Source organism: Manis pentadactyla, chromosome 5, assembly GCF_030020395.1.
Source record: "Manis pentadactyla isolate mManPen7 chromosome 5, mManPen7.hap1, whole genome shotgun sequence".
NCBI lineage: Eukaryota > Metazoa > Chordata > Mammalia > Pholidota > Manidae > Manis > Manis pentadactyla.
The window spans coordinates 84,856,628-84,876,456 of NC_080023.1; the positions used below are offsets into that span (position 1 = coordinate 84,856,628).

Below are 19,829 nucleotides of genomic sequence, written 5' to 3' on the forward strand. Positions count from 1 at the left end.
TATTGTATCAGAAATGGCTAGCAAAATTGAGCTGTAACACATTAGAAATATCCAGAGATTTGGTTCTCAAGAAAACCATGTCTTCTCTCATCTCTCATTGAGTCCATGATGCCTGCAAGAGAGCAAACGAAAACCTGAGAATGCAGGGACCTAAAGTACCCAGAGAAAATGTGATGATGATGCATTTTTTTCCTTTATGGGAGAAGAAAAATTCTTGTGAGTTTTCCACCTACAGAACAGAATGGTGTGGGATTCAGGCTGTTTCCTCCCTCCTTTTCCTTGACTTTTAAGGAACTTTGTATCCCTACTCAAGTGTGTGTTACATAAAACCGGTCGACTAACCTGCCTACAATACTTGCAGGAATTTGTAACTTTTTTTACTAACCAGTATCTACATCAGTCCAGGATTCTCAGAAGCTGCCAGCTTTTTCAGCACTGACACTGAGCTTCCACAATCACTAAGGAAGAGCAAATAGATGCCCTTATCCTCTACTTGCTCACAACACCCTCAATAGTCACCAACTAACTGGGAACTGGGAACAGGTGCTTTGGAAATCTTTCTACACACACACACACACACACACACACACACACACACACACAATTTTCTGCAACAGTATCCCACTCTAGAGACCAACAAGAGCTATCATACTATTGACAAGAATCCCTTAAAGCTAGGAGATGATGGGAGGAATAGTTGTTCTACAGTTTCTGAAGTACTCACTCACTAAGAGGTGAGCTGTGTTCTAAGTCAACCAATGATTCCATGTTCTCTTTGCCACCACTCATATTCTAAACCCTGTGTCTCTTCTGCCTGGCCACAGTAAATCCAAGTATTGAACTGTTCACCCCAGGTGGAAAGTCATTATATCTTCAAAGTCTGACTGCTCTAGGTACTCTGGCAACATGGCATCCCCCAAACTAGCTCATGTTACTTGCTCTTCTTTTTCATGAATGCACAGAAATCTAGAGCCCATGCAAAAATTTGGAATAGAAAAAGGGATAAACAAAGGTTGCTAAGATTTTGATGAGAGTTGAGTAGCTTTTCAGCATTTGCATGATCTGACAGGTGGCGTGGAAACTGATGAGAGCTTCCGATGCACAGATGTCATCAACAGAGATCCGGGTCTGGCAGCCATTGTCCTACCCTACCTTCACTTACATGGACCTCTTCTATTTAAACTGTAAATTATCAGCTTCGATTTCTTTGATAGCATTTTTCAAATACCAGTAAATAAATAAAACAGAGTTTATTTGATTATTCTAAAAGAAATGTATAGGTTTCTATAATGCAAATTCCTCTTGTGCTCAGGCATGCTAGTAAGGAATGCATGTGTTTCAAAATGATTCCAACTTTTTTGTGTGTAGAGAGAAGTTCATCATATCTTATCCTCCTTGGACTGGCTGCTGACTTTCTTTTCTCCAAGGTTGAATTACATTCAGCTAAAGATGAGGAAATTTTAAAACCAAGCCCATTTGTAAATTGGGAATTGCCTTGCCAATGAAAGCCATATGTAATCTCAAATTCCTGATTTTAATCAGTGGTTTCAACTTTTTTACTAAGTAAACCTTTATGCCAGAATGCTTATGAGAGAATCCTGAAGTATCATTAGCATAACTGGGTGACCTTAGGGATTAAGAGTAGGACAGATCTGGGCAGAAGTCCAGCTCTGCCACTAACTAGCTGTGTGACCTTGAGCCAGTTGCTTCATTTATATTAACTTCAGGTAGTAGCTCTCTCATTTGTTTTTTCTGAGGCTTAAATAAGCTAAGGCATGAAGAATGCACTATTTAATGCCTGAAACATGACGAGTACTCAATAAATATTACCTAATGTTATCCTTTGCCCTAAAACTGTGAAAGAAACTGAATCCACATCATTTACAAAGGAGCACAAACTAGACTGGCACCAAGCTTCTCATTGGAGGACTGAGGCTAACAGACAGTAAGTAATTCTTACAAGGTTCTCAGATGATGAGCTTTTCAGGCTAAAATTCTATATCCAGCAAAATTATAAATAAGGTGTGTCAGTATCCACCAGTCCAAACCATCAGAAACAGACTTGTAGTTGAACAGGCTGAGTCTACTGATTCTTGCTTCCAGGATAGGAGACCTCTGACCCCTGGGGATCCATGGGCACCTCTATCAGCAGGTGTTAGGACAGTTTGTGTTACAGGTTTAGGCCTGTGGTGAGTGACTTTGGGAAGAGTACAGGACTAGGGCTTGGTTTGATTGAGTGCTGTCAGGAGGTGGGAAAATCCTATGATTAGGTTTTATAATGATTTATTCTAGGAATCAGAAGAAATGGTACAGGTAGGTCTAAAGCTTCACTGGTAAGGAAGCAAGAGTCACTCATGTTAGCTAGGAGAGAGGATGCTGGATGTTTTTTGGCTTACTTTGTGTTCTTGCTGTTATCTGTGCTCATACACAATTACAGAATTATCCTGAACGTTTTATGTGCTCCTTCATGGTTACAGTTACCTTGACTGAGGCTGCTGTTCTGTGAAATGGTTTATGTTAACAGGAGCATCGGTTAGTACTAGACCTGCCCCAGCTAATGGCACTTCTTCCTTCTCAGTGGAAAGAAAGAATAAGGACATTTTCCAGACATGCAGTGACTCAGATATTTTACATTACATACACTTTTTCATAAGAAGTTACCTGAGGATGTGCTAAAGCAAAAACAATGGAATGAATTTGGATAAAGGAAGTTTTAGAATCCAAGAAATACTAACACCAATCCAGGGAAGTTGAGCAGCTATTCCAAGGAGAAAGGGTAAGAGAGATCTGTCAGAGAGAAAAGGAAACAAAGGCGAGTCCCAGGAACACCTGGCTGGACTACGGAATCCAAATAGAGAGGCTGTGGTACTTTCAAACCATCCAGAAATAAAAAGGGAAATTAGATACTACATGAAACAAGTGTAATTAAGGTACATTATCTAGCTATATACACCCTGAAATAGTTAAATAATGCAAGCACTTTTTATTAATTTCTATTAGGAGTAATCTCTAGATAATGATGAGAAAACTTCAATGTGAATTACAGAAAGTGGGTATTTTCAATCTTGGCAACATAAAAATGAAAGATCAGATAACAGAGATCTATAAGTGGGAAAAAGAGAAGAGCTGAAGGAAATAGTAGGGGTGAAAACATCATCAACATACAAAGTGGGATGTGTTAATCTAAGACAATTTGATGAAATAAGAGATAATCACGTTATGAAATTACTCAAAGTTACACAACAATCAATAAGAAATCTAAAAACTATTTGTATAACTGTTAGGAAAATGCAGGAAGAAGATGTGGGAAGAAGATACAGATGAAGCAAGTCCTCATTGATCAGAACAAAAAGTCTAACATGGTCAATCAATAAACAGTGACACAGCATATTTACTAAAATGGTGAAAAATAAGTGAACAGAAGAATCAGAACCAGCCAAAAGAGTTAAAATGTGTTGCAGCTGGCAGGAGGTCTAGCATTAGAAAGCAATGCAGCATGGAGTGGTTTTACTTCTTTCTAAAATCATTTCTCTGATTGCTTTTGTCACATACATGAATTATTTTAACAAAAGCTGAGTTTAAAAGCAAGATTAGCTGTTGTAAAATGAACATGGTCATTGCTTAATAAATATTGAAAAAAATATTTATTCTAGATTAAATGTGAGAAAATACACATAATAATTCTGAAAGTCCAAATGTGAGATGACAAAAGAATTTCCCCACAAATGGGAATGAGGTTTCTGTTTGGAGATATTAGTCTAGTGGTGGTTGTTTTTGACCACCTGGTATCAATTTTCCCTTCTTAATAACATCCTCATTCATGAGGAATCACCTCCTTCCCACTGGGTTCAGTCTGATAGGACTAATAGGAGAGCTGACCATCGTAGCCAAGGAGTAAGTTCATGACCAATGTTGATCGGTGAGGAGCGCCTTCCATGGAATGCACATCTCTAGCAGAGGGACTAAGTCACTCGGTCCCACCTCACCCGGGTCTTTCAGGAACAGACTGCTTGTTCAGAAGAGCACTGTTAGGGCTCCTGGCCCCAGCTTTCAGGGTTGCTTGCAATCTGTCTGTTCCTAAGATTGGGTCTCTACCCATCACTCCTGTGAGACCAGGTAGTCTTGCATGAGTTAGTTTTTGTTCAGAGAACCAGAGAATTCTAGGGAATTCTGATCCATAGTGTAAACTGATACTTATGAACTTACTATGATAGAGATTTTAACCAAATGGAGAATAATGACATCAATAAAGTAAAAGTGGTATTTAATATATGAACATAAAACAGAGGATTTATTTTCTTTCCCAGTGTATGACAGGGCATATGAGATCCACATGTGTGTTTTTATGCAGGACAGAATTAAAAGGTGGGAAGGAACAAGGGGCTGTCGCTCTTGGGTGAACCTGGAATTTCTCCATGTGCTTGCCAGAACCCCAGAATGAAATTGGAATGCAGTGGCTAACAACAACATTGCTGTAGGCAATAATTTAATCCATTTTGCTGTTTTAAAAAATTAAGTAAGTCATTCACAAATTATGGTAAATGAATCATCTCAAATACTAAATCAAGGATACAAGTCACAACTTGTCAAGTCACACAAGTGGGTTTTAACACTGACTTTAAGAACTGTGATCATAAGTGAAGTGGGTAAATATTTTTAAATTATCTCTTAAAGCTAATCCTACAGTCAGAAAAAACAAAAGAAATTAAGTTTTCCATAGAGTCATCTAATTTACAACTGCTCTCCAAAGAAGGGAGTTGAGAAGTAAGACCATTGATGATGAAATGAACAAGTGAACTAAGCAAGTGCAGATGGGGGGAGATGCGTGAGGGGGTAAGCATCAAACAGAACGAAAAGTTGGTGCATAAAGAGAAAGGAAATTTTAAGTATATTGCACAGGGAGAGGGGATTGAAGATTGTAGTTATAAATAAATAATAAGGAAATATAATGCAAATAGGAAAGAATGGAGATGATAACAATTTGGTTAGGGTATCTGAATACAAGAAAGACAGATAACACTTTCCAAACTTGATATTTTAAATTATATTTCTAAGGTTTTGTTTAATGAATAGAAAAAAAAGATGTTATAAAATTTGAAAGGAAGCATAAAATCAGAGGAATTATGTTACAATTCTTAAAAAATATATAAGAAATAATTTTCTGAATATAGCCAACCAATATAAATTCTCATTTCAAATAAAACAGATCAAATATAGAGTCCAAAAATTAAACACTACCACTTTTACCATACTCTAAGTTTGAGAAATAGTTTTAGGGATTTATGAATAAAGATTTGTGATCAACTCAACTGTTTGCCAAAAAAAAACAGACTACAAGTTGAATTCTGAATTTGGTGAGCAGGTGATAGTCTCATAAAATAACACTTTAAGACTTTATTCAATTTACCTGAATTGGCTTAAAAATTTTCTGACAAGCTGTCAAATGAATGACAACAAACCCTGATATTTTGGGTGCCTAATAAGGTTCCCCAGGAACAAATATTAATTCAGTTTCACTGGATGTATTAACACAACAGTGTCCTCTTCATGGCAATAACTGAACACAAATTACATTTTCAAAGTCATTTTCAATTACATTTAGATCAAATGGGTTTTGGTTTTGATACTAACATACCATTGTTGAGGGTTAAAAAAGAGAAAAACTTCAAGCAGATAGGCCTCCAGCAAAAATGTTTAATTTAACAAGTGAAACTTCCTCAAATGGCCATACTTGTTTCTGTTTACAGGTAGAATGCAAGTAAGAGAGAGAAAAGGTGAAAAGACTCTCCCAATAGCTTTAAAAGAAATCCCACAAGAGGATCACTTGGAAGATACCAAGATGGGCTCAGGAAGGAGAGGAGTGAGACATGGTTGCTCAAAAATGAGTCCATACTAGCTTCCCAGTGCCTGCATGTTGTCAGGGAACTGAAAATTGACTTCCTCTGGAGAATTAAATGTGGGTGTTCCTTACACCTGTTCATATTTCTAAGGCAATGGGACTTGACATAGGTGAGGAATACAATACCAACCCCAAATTATATTGAGGAATTTAGTATTTTTTTTAGAGAAGCCACACCCTTAACCACTCAATCCCTCAGTTGTCCCATGTATAAACATAGAAAATCCTTATGAACCTCATAAAGGTGGCATAGGATTCATGAAGTCTGAAAAATATTTTTCTTTGAAGAAAGAACTAAACCAATTTTGAACTTTTCCCAAACTTTTAATGAAATCTTGACTTCCCCACAAAACTGCACACCACCTGAATTCCAAATAAACATAAGATAATCTTATCCATTTTGAAATGACTTGTATGAAGGAGATCTGACTATCTTTCTCAGTAACTCAGTCCAATATAATCATGTGCCCGACATAGTGTTTACTGTGAAAATAAAATGAGAAACAGAGAGGCGGAAAACAATCAAAAGAAGATTGAAATGTGATATATGCACAGCTAATTGTGAAGAGAGAGAACTATGTAATGTATATTACTCAGATGAGAAGCTGAAATATAAAAGAATGAATAAAAGAAATTTCACTCCCAAATGAGTTGTTACCCTAAAGGCCATGTGTGTTTTGTTTTATTATTGACATGCTCAATTTTGGGGTTCAAACACAACATTCATTTGTTTTCTGTGGTGACGTCCCCACATGAGAAAGAGTTCTTTTGACACTAATCATCTTCTCTTCCTGGGCCTTATCTCCCACAGGGCTTTGCCCTCCCTGGCCCTGAGCTCTGCACTGGCCATGGCTCTGCTTTCCCAGGTTCCCACTCTCCACCCACCATCACACATCTGAAAGTGAGCAGTCCAACAGCAGAAGAAACTAGGGGGACCTTATATTCCAGGTGAGATGAAAAGCTTCTGGAGAAGTTTATAACCTGTGCTCCAGTCCTCTTTGCTCTTTACTTACCTCCACATGCAATAAATATTCCTAATCTTTAAAATCCTTTTCACATCAGTCCACTGTCTTTCACACCTACTGATTTGTCTCTAATAGGTAAACAACTAAAAAGGAACCTGGTGCTTAATCTCCTAAACTTCTGTGTCTCCCTTCTTCAGGCCACCCTACTCACCTCCCCAGTCAAGTGCATCAATGCTAAACTTTTCCTGAATTTACTGGGCCAACAAATTACTCATCTTGGCATCAAACACCCCACATTCTAACATGTATGTGGACTGGGTATGTCACCTTACATTGATTCTCTTGATTATTACCCTTTAACAACTTCAGTTCTTTTGAATTACTTAGGATCCAGAGGTTAGATTTTTTTTTCTTCCTTGAAACAGTTCTCTCCTTCAGTGGAACTACTGTAAAAATGCTGTCAATCCTTCAAGGCCTGGTCAAATGCTGTTTTCTCTGTAAGAAATGTTCAAATCACTGTAAGTAGAAATTCTCTCTTTCTGATTGTCTACTTCTCTCTCTCATGCACACACACACACACACACACACACACACATGTGCACACACACACATCACCACCACCACCATCATCTTTGGGACACTGTAATAGATCCAGCTTCAGGCTGGCCCCATAATTACTATGTCTACATCCAACAACCTCTAGCAGATGTTAATCCCTTGAAGGCCACAGTGCCTAGAATATGTACCTCATCAATGTTGAACAAGAAAAGGATAAATTTTTCCTTTTCTACTCTTTCACTCAATAATGCAAGTAAAATGAAATGGAAGGAAGAAAGTAATTCTTTCTCCCCCCTCTTATGCTAATTTATTCCTTATTTCTATAATATGGATGCTTTGTAGGAAGATGAATGTAAGTTTAAGATGGCACTTTTTGAAGAGAAAATTGACATACAATATGTACTATTGCAAGAAAAGGGAAAACCACCATTTTCATTTTTTCTTGTTTCGTATTTCATTTTATACTTCATTTTCTACAGGAGACATTATAAAAAGCAAACCTACTCATATTTTAAAAGACGGATTGATTCCTGCCCTCTCTGTCCAAGTTGAGACTAGTAGAGGATTCATCAATGAGCAGGCAGGTGAGGGAGGAGCTCCTGTCATGTCAGTTTCCCTGAAGTTGCTCCTGGTCAGGCAGAAATGGCCCAGCTGGAATCGCTCAGCACACACGTACCCTGCCACATGCACATGTCAGTGCAGTGTAACAGGTAAGTGAGCCAGCCCACCACAAACATTCATCCACTGTCTATGATGCTTCAAGAAGACCACAAGCCCTGGACATTCAGAGGAAAACCATACAAATGCCACTGTCCTCAGGCAGCTTTCACTCTTCACATTGCAAATAGATTGCACCCAAATAATTAAATATCTGGAAATGTGCAAAGTGTGATTTAAGAAAAGCACCAACACACAGGTGCTGCAGTTAATCTCTTCCATTTATGTGTAAGTGACAATGGGCAAAAGCAATAGTATTAAACATGTATTTATTAGGCATTTACTAGTGATACTGCCTTAAGGGCCCTTAGTGCAATGTGTGGGACATACTTCTTGTTCCGTAAGTGACAAGGAATATATAAACACACAGCCCCTTGTTAAAGAATGATGTATTTCCACTTCTAAATTCCACTTCTCAATTCACTCAAATTAAGCTAGGAATATTATAAAAAGGCCTCCACCTTTACAGTATCAGCATTCCATCCCCAAAATGTTGGTGTACAAAGTGCCAAGGGTCCTAACTAGCAGCAAGAATCTCCCCTCTTTTTTTCCTCACTACCTACCTTATATGAGGTCTCTATAAACTCAATCCCTGGTTTCAGACAGGTGACAGAGTAGAAAGAGCATGGGATTTAGAATTAACTAGACTTGAATGTGAGCTATGCTCTACCAGTGATTGGGCTTGTAAACCTAAGTCATCTGTAAAATGGAAATAAAAAGATTTTCTGCATAAAACTTCCAGGAGCCTGAGATGTGGGTGCATACAAAAGGACCCGTGTTGATCACTAGCAGGAAGGACTGGGATACTTGAGCTGTTCTTTGAGGACATACAAGATTCAATTCTATATTTAGAAGCCATGGATGCCAAACAAGCCTTGCACTGATACCTTCCAAGGATAATGGAAAAGCATTTTTCCCATTCTAAGCACATTCTAAGTAAAGACACAAAGCAGTGATTAACTTTCTACCAACAAAGTGGTTCAGAGAGAAAGACTGGGGCTGCCTGCTATGGCATCTGTTAAAAACCCAAGTGGAGCTCACCTTCCCTACTGGCAGCCCACACAAACTCAAAGGCACCTGAAGGGTGGACCTACTGTCCCTGTTTCAAAAGCTAAATGACAGACTCTTGTTGCTGCCTTATTTACAAGTCTCATTCTCCAGCTGTCAGCTTGACCTTCCTTTAGTATGTACCCTGCAGCCTCTGCGTTGCTGTGCAGGATTTCCTGAGGACTCCTGTGTGAGAACATCTAGGGCTGCTGGATGTGTGCAGGAACTTGCACAGATAAGTAACAGAGAGCTGGCTCAGGCCGGAGGACTTGTTTTTTTCTCAAATGACATATTTGAGCATTAAAAACAATGTCTTCTGTTCTCCTGCTAGCAAGGAATAATGAAACCAGAGTCTGCCTTCCCAGCAGCTCTTGCCTTTGATTCTTGCAAAGCAGAAACGATACTGTTTGTAGGCAGCAACAGCCTCAAGAAGCTGTGGGAACATTGCCAAGAGCCCTGAAAAATCTCCACAGCTAATTGGGAACTAGCTTATTAGTGACACTTTTGAGAGTCAGGTTGGCACTGAAGAGAAACGAAGAACACGGTGGGCGCTGCAGCCTGGAGTTAGGCAGTGGGAGGGAGGGCTGGTTTCTGCTCCTCACAGGAACATTGCTCTGTAATTTTCTCAAACACTGTGATCAGCTGGCTTGCAAAAACCCTGGATCTTGGGAGGCTGCAAGCAACACCTTAGCCCCCACAGCTCCTTGAACACTGCCCCCAACCATCCACATTCAGAGAGCACTGTGGCCATTTAAAAGGCACCCTGAATTAGTTAACACAACCAAGGGAGACATGTCATGCCATCTTGGTAGCCTCTTGAACATGTTTACATTTCTGCATAGCTAACTGAAAGTGTTTTATTTCACATTCATTAGACAATTCCAGAAGCGAATAACCCTTAAGGTTTTACATAAATAATAATACTCGGTAAAGAGAGAAATGAGTTAAATATTTTTTTTTAATTTTAAATTAACTTGCAAAATACCAGTCAGGTCATATTTAGGAAGCACCACAGAAAAGAATTATTTTATTTAGGAAGGTGATTGCCAGTGTCAGGCCAGCTCCAGTTAAGCAAAATGTTATCCCCTAGTGTTGCCTTTGAGTTTCTAGGGAGATGCTGTCCTGAAAACAAACTGGGTTTTTGCACTCCCTCCCCTCTGGGCAGATGGTGCCTGAGCTGGCTACCCTTTCCTGACTCCTGTGCTAAGATTCTGGCCCTCACCTAGAAGAAAACAGAAAAGAAGAATGTGGGCACTGAGAGACATGTGAGCTGGGAGAGTGCTTCCATTTGATATGCTCTCTCCTGGGTGTACGGATGGTAGAAAGAAGGGATCCTAGACCCTGGAATTAATTCCTGGAGTTCTACACTGGGGTGGGAACAGCCCCATGTTGCTTTTCCTGATGACTGGAAGCTCACCTGAGCATGGAGACAGGAATGTGGAGAACATAGCTGACAAACATCTGTCTGCTACCTTGCCCTGCTAGCCATTTCTCTCATCTCCTTCAGTATATTCATTCTTCTATCCTCAAAATAATGACCTAGGCTTTGCACATTTCATGATTAACCTAACCTGTGACACTTTCTTCTTTGCTAGAACAGTTTGCCTCTCACAAGAGAACCTAAAATGCGAGTTACCAGCATTTCCAGCCTCCTTGCTGCTGGAGATGGTGATGTGATACAGTTCTGGGATGGCTTTGTGGCAGAGTCCTGGAATGGCAACATGACACAGCTGGGGGGGCAACATGACCATCCCGCTGTGGCAATGTGATGACGTGCCACATTTCTGGAATGGCCATGTAACAAAGTTCTTGGGTGGTGAAGTGCCACATTTCTAGCGTGTTCTGGGTGACCATGGGATACATAGTATTTGGGTGGCCATAGGACACAGTCCTAGGATGGCAGTGTGACCCAGTTCTGGGGTGGTGATGGGACAGTGCAAAATGTTTGTGGTCAATAAAGCCTAAAGGATGTCTGCTGGAGAGTTTCTAGGAAAGATTCTTCCTCTATATAAGAAGGGCTATGGGAAAAGAACATTCTCGCCCCTGGGACTTCCCCTTTCTCTTCTCACATGGAACTGATTTACATGAACCCATGGTCTTGGGGCTGCTGCAACAGCCATCATGCTGTGGTGATGGTAGGCATTTCACCCATTAAGGATGGCAAACAAATAAAAAGTACCCGGAACCTTGATGGCATTTGGAGTAGGTGTAACAACCTTTGACCTGATGACCCCTAAATTTCTTCTTAAGTGAGATAGTAGATAAACTCCTAATATTTATGTCACATACATGTGCACTGTTTTTATTGCATATTATACAACTCTGCTAGTGTAGGAAACTATAAACATTTCCTGTAGAAATTAGAATTATTTCTGCAAACAGTTATATGAGCTGCTTTTTGATAAAGAGTTCAGGACCAAAAAAATCCATTTGAAACTTTGTGAAGAATATCATGAGTTAGATAAATATGAGGCAAGAAGGCTCCCTGACCTGGAGTAAAGGCATAAAACCTTTTGATTGAAGTTATATGTTAAATACTTTGTCATGAGCAGCTCTGGAAGTAAGTGGCCAGTTTTTATAAGAAGCTGAGGCCTTCTGGGAGATTCAAATTCCCCCGATTCCTGCTCACCAAAGTTCAAAATAAGGAAAACCAATAATTTCCACTGAGGTGGCCAGAACCACCTGCAGTAAATTTACCTTGACCAGCATAAGACTAGGCTCACCATCTGGGGATCAGTGTATATCAAGCTAAAACCTCCGCACCTCCCTATCAGTGATTGAGAATTAGGAAACAATAGTTGAGCATGAAATCTAGAAACCTCAGTGTCTATGTGAAGAGATGTGAATAAGCAAGGGCATGCCAGGCCCATAAACAATATTCTCAAAACAGTACAGGATGTGAAAGTAATGGCATTAGTGGGATTATGAGATGACAACCCCCAATTTGTTTTCTGCATATGGAAGCAGGCCAAATCCTCGACCCCCCACTTACTTTAATAGTATGAGCACGTGATGGGTTGGAACTGAGACCTGAAGGAAGAATTAACAAAATTCTCACTAACAGAGCTTGTGGAAATCAAAGCCTTAACTAAAAATGAATGAGCAAATGAGTGAAAACGCCAATGATCCCTCAATACAATACAGGATATATAGATAGATATTTGCCAGTGGAATACATTTGCCTACTTAAATATCAGACTTGAGAATTAAATGACAACTTTGGATTGTCCCAAAATAAAATGAATAATTAAGCAGTTATTCTTCCCTGATATAATTTTTCTGGTCTTTGCCATAATATTCTATTTCAGATAGGATTTCCTAACATGTTAAGGAGTGCTTTTTAAGAGTTTTCTAAGAACAGATAAATGTGGAAAACATTTTTTACACAAATTTAAACACATTACCTTGATCCAAGCCTTCTGAAGCCTTTAAAATGCAGTATGCCTATCTAAGAGGGGCTAGAGTAATAATCTAAAAATTATGTAACCACTGAAGGTTTTGTCACAGACCTCTTATGTGACAAGTTTCTTGTGACACATTATTTGAGAAACCCTTATTTAGCATTTGAAACGCAACCTATAGGTAATGAATGTCTAACTTTTTACATATATTTCCCTTAAATTAAAAATATTCAAATTTATTCCAATTATTTGGAATTTAATCTTGTGTTCAATTGCAGTTGTACTCATCACTCTGAAGTTTTCAATATTAATGCATAGTTTGGTCTGTTGGAGTAGTTTTTTAAATAAGTTTTCAAAGGTGGGTCATGAATAATACATTTTCTGATCACCCCCAAATATGGATAAATATTTTTTGCATTGTCTCTTTGTGTAACATTCATCTTGGCTAGTACAAAAGTACTGGGTCCTGAAACCATACTTTCAAAACAGGAGGAAAAATTTTTTATATTATTGCATAGATATTAGGAGCAAGCCTGAATTTTTCCTTTTGTACATTGAGGAATGAGGGAAGGGAAAGCAGCATGGAGTTAAACCCAGATACTCATAGGCTGTTTGTTTTGATTCAGATTATTTAAAATGTTTGAAAGGGAGTCTAATGTGCATATCCAAAATAATGTTGAATGCAGTTTTCAAAATACTTTAAATCTGTATGACTGGGTTACTATAAAATCTCAGTTTGTTGGAGGCATAAACATGAAAAGCATTCCTTTGATGCAAAGATTGGCACCTTCCATGTTCAATAGCATCTCTTTTCCTAGTGAGTCCCCAGTTTCCTAATTGGTATGTCAATTTGACTCAATAAAATCTCGTTTATTCTAGAAAGTCTCATTTTAGTTATTAAGAGACAAAGATTTTCTTTTTAACTTGAAACCTCCTATTCAGTTGAAAGTTTACCCCTACTCACCTTATCCCCTTTCCTCAGGCTAGACTTGTGGTTCTAGGATTTGAAATGGAGAGGTTGGAGTGAAGCAGAACTAAGAAATCCACCTTCAATGTAAGTGGCATTTTGAGTTGGAGCAATTGGAAAGCCTGAAGGTGGGGGCACGTCTCCCAGTTACTGACAATTGATTGGTAACTCCTTTTCCTTTGTGCTTCCTAAACTTGTTCCTATCACATTGCATGCACACACGTGCACACACACACACATAAACACAAAACACAATTGTATTATTTGCACAGAATACTTGGGAAAATGGGAAGGAGTTTGGAGCCTATATATACCTTGGAGAAAAACTTTTATTAGAAAAAATAAAACACAAAGTATTGAGAATTTATCAAATAGTGTATTTGCCAGAGGGGAAAAGATGGCAGCATGAGAAGTGAGGTAGAAATCTCCTCCCCAAACAACATATAACATGAAAACCCAGCAAAAACAACTAATCTTGCAAGAGTGACCAGAAAGAAACTGCAATAGACAGCTTACATCTGGGGAAAAGAGAAGACCTCACAGAAAAGGATAAAGTAGCAAAGCTGTGATCCAGTAGGACCCAAACCCTTCTGCCACCCCAGTTCACCAGCAGGAAGAAGAGAACAGAGCAGGGAGGGAGTAGAAACCAAGTACTGCTAAATACCCAGCCCTGGAGATGTTCTCAGGGAGCACAAAACCACATTACATGGTGCTCTGGAGAATAGAGGGGTTGGAAAGCAGGAAGAGGAGGAATACACAGAGAGACTGAGATTCCAGTCACTTGTGGAGAACAGGTACCCACAACCAGCTGCTCTGGGACAAAATAAAGGCAGGTACTTTGAAAGACTTCCCAACAGTGAGAGGGCTGCTAAAGGAGCAAGCATTACACAGAGCTTCCTACTCCAGAGAAAGGACAGGTGGGCAAAATCATCCCAGCACACTCAGCCCAGCAGGTTGGCAACTTACAGTAGACTCAGGTGCTCCACCTTCCTGGCTGGCAATGCAACCCTGAAGCCCCCACCATGATATGAAATCTGCCATTCCTTCCTCCCAGCCAGCACCTGCTGGGACATCCAGAGGGCAGCCCCACTTATGGCAGCTACAGGGGCCTAATGAAGAGGCTGCTCCCTGTGTGTGCACTTGGCCCACTGGGTCTGGCACTAGAGGCAGGCACTGTGGCCAGGAAGCAGGAAAGAGCTCTGTCCTTCTGGCAGGCACTGACACTGCTCACCTGCAAACCCTGTGATTGCTCCAGGAGCTAGGATACTACAGAAAGCAGAGCTCTTGGGCACTAGATGGCGCCACCTACTCAAAGTTATCATTCCATATTATTCAAGCTGGAATGAAATATCAAAAGAACCTTGTTCAATCCAAAATCCCTCAAACAACTGAAAGAGGGCTCAGTGAAACTGAAATCACCAATCTTCTTGATAAAGATTTCAAAATAAAAATCATAAACATGCTCACAGAGCTACAGAAAAATATTTTAAGGTCTCAGGGATTACTTTAAGAAAGAGATAGAAATTTGAAAAATACAGTAACTGAAATGAAACATACAATGGAGGCATTTAAAAGCAAATTAGAAGTAGAGGAGACAGTCAGTGGATAGAAATTAGAGAACAAGAATACAAAGAAGCTGAGGAAGCGAGAGAAAAAGGATCTCTAGAAATGAAAGAATAGTAAGACAGCTCTGCAAACAATCCTAATAGAACAATATACACATTATAGGGGTACCAGAAGAAGAAGAGAGAGAAAAGTGATAGAAAGTATCTTTAAGGAGGTAATTGCTGAAAATGTCCCCAGTCTGGGAAGGAAAAAGTCTCTCAGGCCTTGGAAGTGCACAGATCTCCCAACACAAGGGACCCAAGGAAGACAACACCAAGACATATAATAATTAAAATAGCACAGATCAAGGAGAAGGACAGAGTATTAAAAGCAGCCAGAGAAACAAAAAAGATCACATACAAAGGAAAACCCATCAGGCTATCATCAGATGTCTCAGGAGAAACCTTACAGGACAGAAGGGAGTAGAACGATATATGTAATGCAATGAAACAGTAGGCTCTCGAACCAAGAATACTCTATCCAGCAAAATTATCATTTAAATTTGAAGTGGGGATTAAATGATTTCCAGATGAGCAAAAGTTGAGGGAATTTACCTTCCACAAACCATCTCTACAATGTATTTTAAAGGGATTGCTCTAGATGGAAGTACTCCAAAGCCTAAATAGCTGTCACCAGAGAAAATAAAACCACAGTAAAGGAAGTAAACCAATTAATTACTATACATATGAAAAATTAAATCAGCTACCCAAAAAGTCAGTCAACGGATACACAAAGAATTGAGAATATGACAACTAACATATAAAGAGTGGAGAAGGAAGAAAAAAAGGGAAGGAAAAAAAGAATTTTAGATTCTGTTTGTAATCATGTAATAAGCAAGTTAAGTTAGACACTTAGATAGTAAAGAAGCTGCCCTTGAACCTTTGGCAACCACGACTCTAAAGCCTGCAATGGCAATAAATACATACCTATCGATAATCACCCTAAATGTAAATGGACTGAAAGTACTGATCAAAAGACAGAGTTACAGACTGGATAAAAAAGCAAGACCCATCTTAAAGCTGCCTACAATAGAATCACTTCCCAAAGACATACACAGGCTAAAAGTGAAGGAATGGAAAAAGATATTTCATGCAAATAATAGGGAGAAAAAAGCAAGAGTTGTGAAACTTGTATCAGATAAAATACATGTGAAAACAAAGAAAGTCACAAGAGACAAAGAAGAACATTATAAAATGATAAAAGGATCAGTCCAACAAGAGGATATGACCATTATAAATATCTATGCACCCACTACAGGAGCACCCAAATATGTGGAACAGGTACTAACAGAATTAAAGGGGGAAATAGAAAGCAATGTTTTCATTTTAGGAGATTTCAACACACCACTCATTTCAAAGGACAGATCAAACAGACTGAAATAAGTAAAAAGACAGAGGCACTGAACAATACATTAGAATAAATGGATCTAACAGACATCTACAGAACACTCCACTCAAAAGCAGCAGGATACACATTCTTCTCAAGTGCATACAGAACATTTTCAAGAATAGATCACATACAAGGCCACAAAAAGAGCCTCAGTAAATTCTAAAAGATTGAAGTTGTACCAACCAAATTCTCAGACCACAAAGGTATGAAACTAGAAATAAATTGTGCAAAGAAAACAAAAAAGCCCACAAACACAAGTAGGGTTAACAACATGCTCCTAAATAATCAATGGATCAATGACCAAATTAAAACAGAGATCAAGGAATATATGGAGACAAATGACAACAAAAATTCAACACTGCAAAATCTGTGGGACACAGCAAAGGCCATGCTAAGAGGAAAGAATATTGCAATATAGGCCTACCTCAGGAAAGAAGAACAATCCCATATGAACAGTCTAAACTCACAATTAATGAAACTAGAAAAAGAAGAACAAATGAGGCCCAAAGTCAGTACTAGGAGGGATATAATAAAGATCAGAGAAAAAACAAATAAAATAGAGAAGAATAAAACAATAGAAAGAATTAAGGAAACCAAGAGCAGGTTCTTTGAGAAAATAAACAAAATAGATAAAATATTTTTATCTTAGCCAGACTTATGAAGAAGAAACAAGAGTCTACACACATAAACAGAATCAGAAATGAGAACAGAAAAATTACTATGGACACCACAGAAATACAAAGAATTATTAGGGAATACTATGAAAAATTATATGCTAACAAATTAGATAATCTAGAAAAAATGGACAACTTTCTTGAAAATACAACCTTCCAAGACTGACCCAGGAAGAAATAGAAAGTCTGAACAGACCAATTACCACCAATGAAATTAAATTGGTAATCAAAAAACTACCCAAGAACAAAACTCCCTGACGAGATGGCTTCACTGCTGAATTTTATCAAACATTTAGAAAAGACTTAATATCCATCCTCCTTGAAGTTTTCCAAATAGTAGAGGAGGAGAGAATACTTCTAAACACATTCTATGAAGCCAGAATCACTCTAATACCAAAACCAGGCAAAGATACTACACACAAAAAAGAAAATTACAGACCAATATCCCTGATGAACATAGATGCAAAAAATACTCAACAAAATATTAGCAAACTGAATTCAAAAACACATAAAAAAATCATCCATCATGATCAAGTGGAATTTATTCCAGGGATGCAAGAATGGTACAACATTTGAAAATCCATCAACATCATACACTACATCAACAAAAAGGACAAAAACAAGATGACCATCTCAATAGATGCTGAAAAAACATTTGACAAAATCCAACATCCATTCACGATAAAAACTCACAACAAAATGGGCATAAAGAGCAAGTACCTTAACATAATAAAGGCCATATACAACAAATCCACAGCCAACATCATACTTAAGAGTGAAAAGCTGAAAGCTTTTCCTCTAAGATCGGAAACAAGACAAGGATGCCCACACTCCTCAATTGTATTCAATATAGTACTGGAGGTCGTAGCCACAGCAATCAGACAACACAAATAAATAAAAGGCATCCAGATTGGTAAGGAAGAAGTTGAGTCATCACTGTTGGCAGATGACATGATATTCTGCATAAAAAAGCCTAAAGAATCCACTCCAAAACCTCTAGAACTAATAACTGAATTCAGCAATGTTTCAGGGTACAAAATTAATACACAGAAACCTGTTGCATTCCTATATACTAATGATGAACTAGCAGAAAGAGCAATCAGGGAAACAATTCCATTTACAATTGCTTCTAAAAGAATAAAATACCTAGGGATAAACCTAACCAAGGAAGTGAAAGACCTATACTCTGAAAACTACAAGACACTCATGAGAGAAATTAAAGAAGGTACCAATAAATGGAAATACATCCCGTGCTCATGGATAGGAAGAATTAATATCGTCAAAATGGCCATCCTGCCTTAAGCAATCTACAGATTCAATGCAATCCCTATCAAAATACCAACAGCATTCTTTAATAAACTAGAACACAGTTCTAAAATTCATATGGAACCACAAAAGACCCTTGAAGAACCAAAGCAATCCTGAGAAGGAAGAATAAAGCAGGGGGAATTATGCTTCCCAACTTCAAGCTCTACTACAAAACCACAGTAATCAAGTCAATTTGGTACTGGCACAAGAACAGAACCATAGACCAGCAGAACAGAATAGAGAGTCAAGATATTAACCCAAGCATATATGGTCAATTAATATACAATAAAGGAGCCATGGACATACAATGGGGAAATGACAGCCTCTTCAACAGCTGGTGTTGGCAAAACTGGACAGCTACACGTAAGAGGATGAAACTGGATTTCTGTCTAACTCCATACACAAAAGTAAACTCAAAATGGATCAAAGACCTGAACGTAAGTCATGAAGCCATAAAACTCTTAGAAGAAAACATAGGCAAAACTCTCTTGAATATAAATATGAACAATTTCTTCATGAACATAACTCCATGGGCAAGGAAAACAAAAGCAAAAATGAACAAGTGGGACTATATCAAACTAAAAATCATCTGAACAGCAAAGGACACCATCAATAGAACAAAAAGGTATCCTTACAGTATGGGAGAATATATTCATAAGTGACAGATCCGATAAGGGGTTGACATCCAAAATATACAAAGAGCTCATGCACCTCAACAAACAAAAAGCAAATAATCCAATTAAAAAATGGGTAGAGGATCTGAACACACACTTGTCCAAAGAAGAAATTCAGATGGCCAACAGGCACATGAAAAGATGTTCCACATCACTAGTCATCAGAGAAATACAAATTAAAACCACAATGAGATATCACCTCACACCAGTAAGGATCACCACCATCCAAAAGAAAAACAACAACAAATGTTGGCAAGGATGTGGAGAAAGGGGAACCCTTATACACTGCTGGTGGGAAGGTAGATTAGTTCAACCATTGTGGAAAGCAATATGGAGGTTCCTCAAAAAACTCAAAATACAAATACCATTTGACCCTGGAATTCCACTCCTAGGAATTTACCCTAAGAATGCAGCATCCCAGTTTAAAAAAGACAGATGCACCCCTATGTTTATCACAGCACTACTTACAAAACCAAGAATTGGAAGCAACCTAAGTGTCCATCAGTAGATGAATGGATAAAGAAGATGTGGTACATATACACAATGGAGTATTATTCAACCATAAGAAGAAAACAAATCCTACCATTTTCAACAACATGGATGGAGCTAGAGGGTATTATGCTCA

At 38.5% G+C, this 19,829-nt stretch overlaps 1 long non-coding RNA gene across 1 annotated transcript; it reads left to right on the top strand.

Moving 5' to 3' along the window:
* Positions 1-1,848: 1,848 nt before the first annotated feature.
* LOC118909085 (uncharacterized) lies at positions 1,849-11,441 on the top strand. The gene is made up of 5 exons (XR_008998074.1): positions 1,849-1,949; positions 4,357-4,474; positions 6,711-6,847; positions 7,902-8,132; positions 10,782-11,441. It is a non-coding gene; the product is annotated as an uncharacterized LOC118909085 (long non-coding RNA).
* The last annotated feature ends 8,388 nt before the right edge of the window (positions 11,442-19,829 follow it).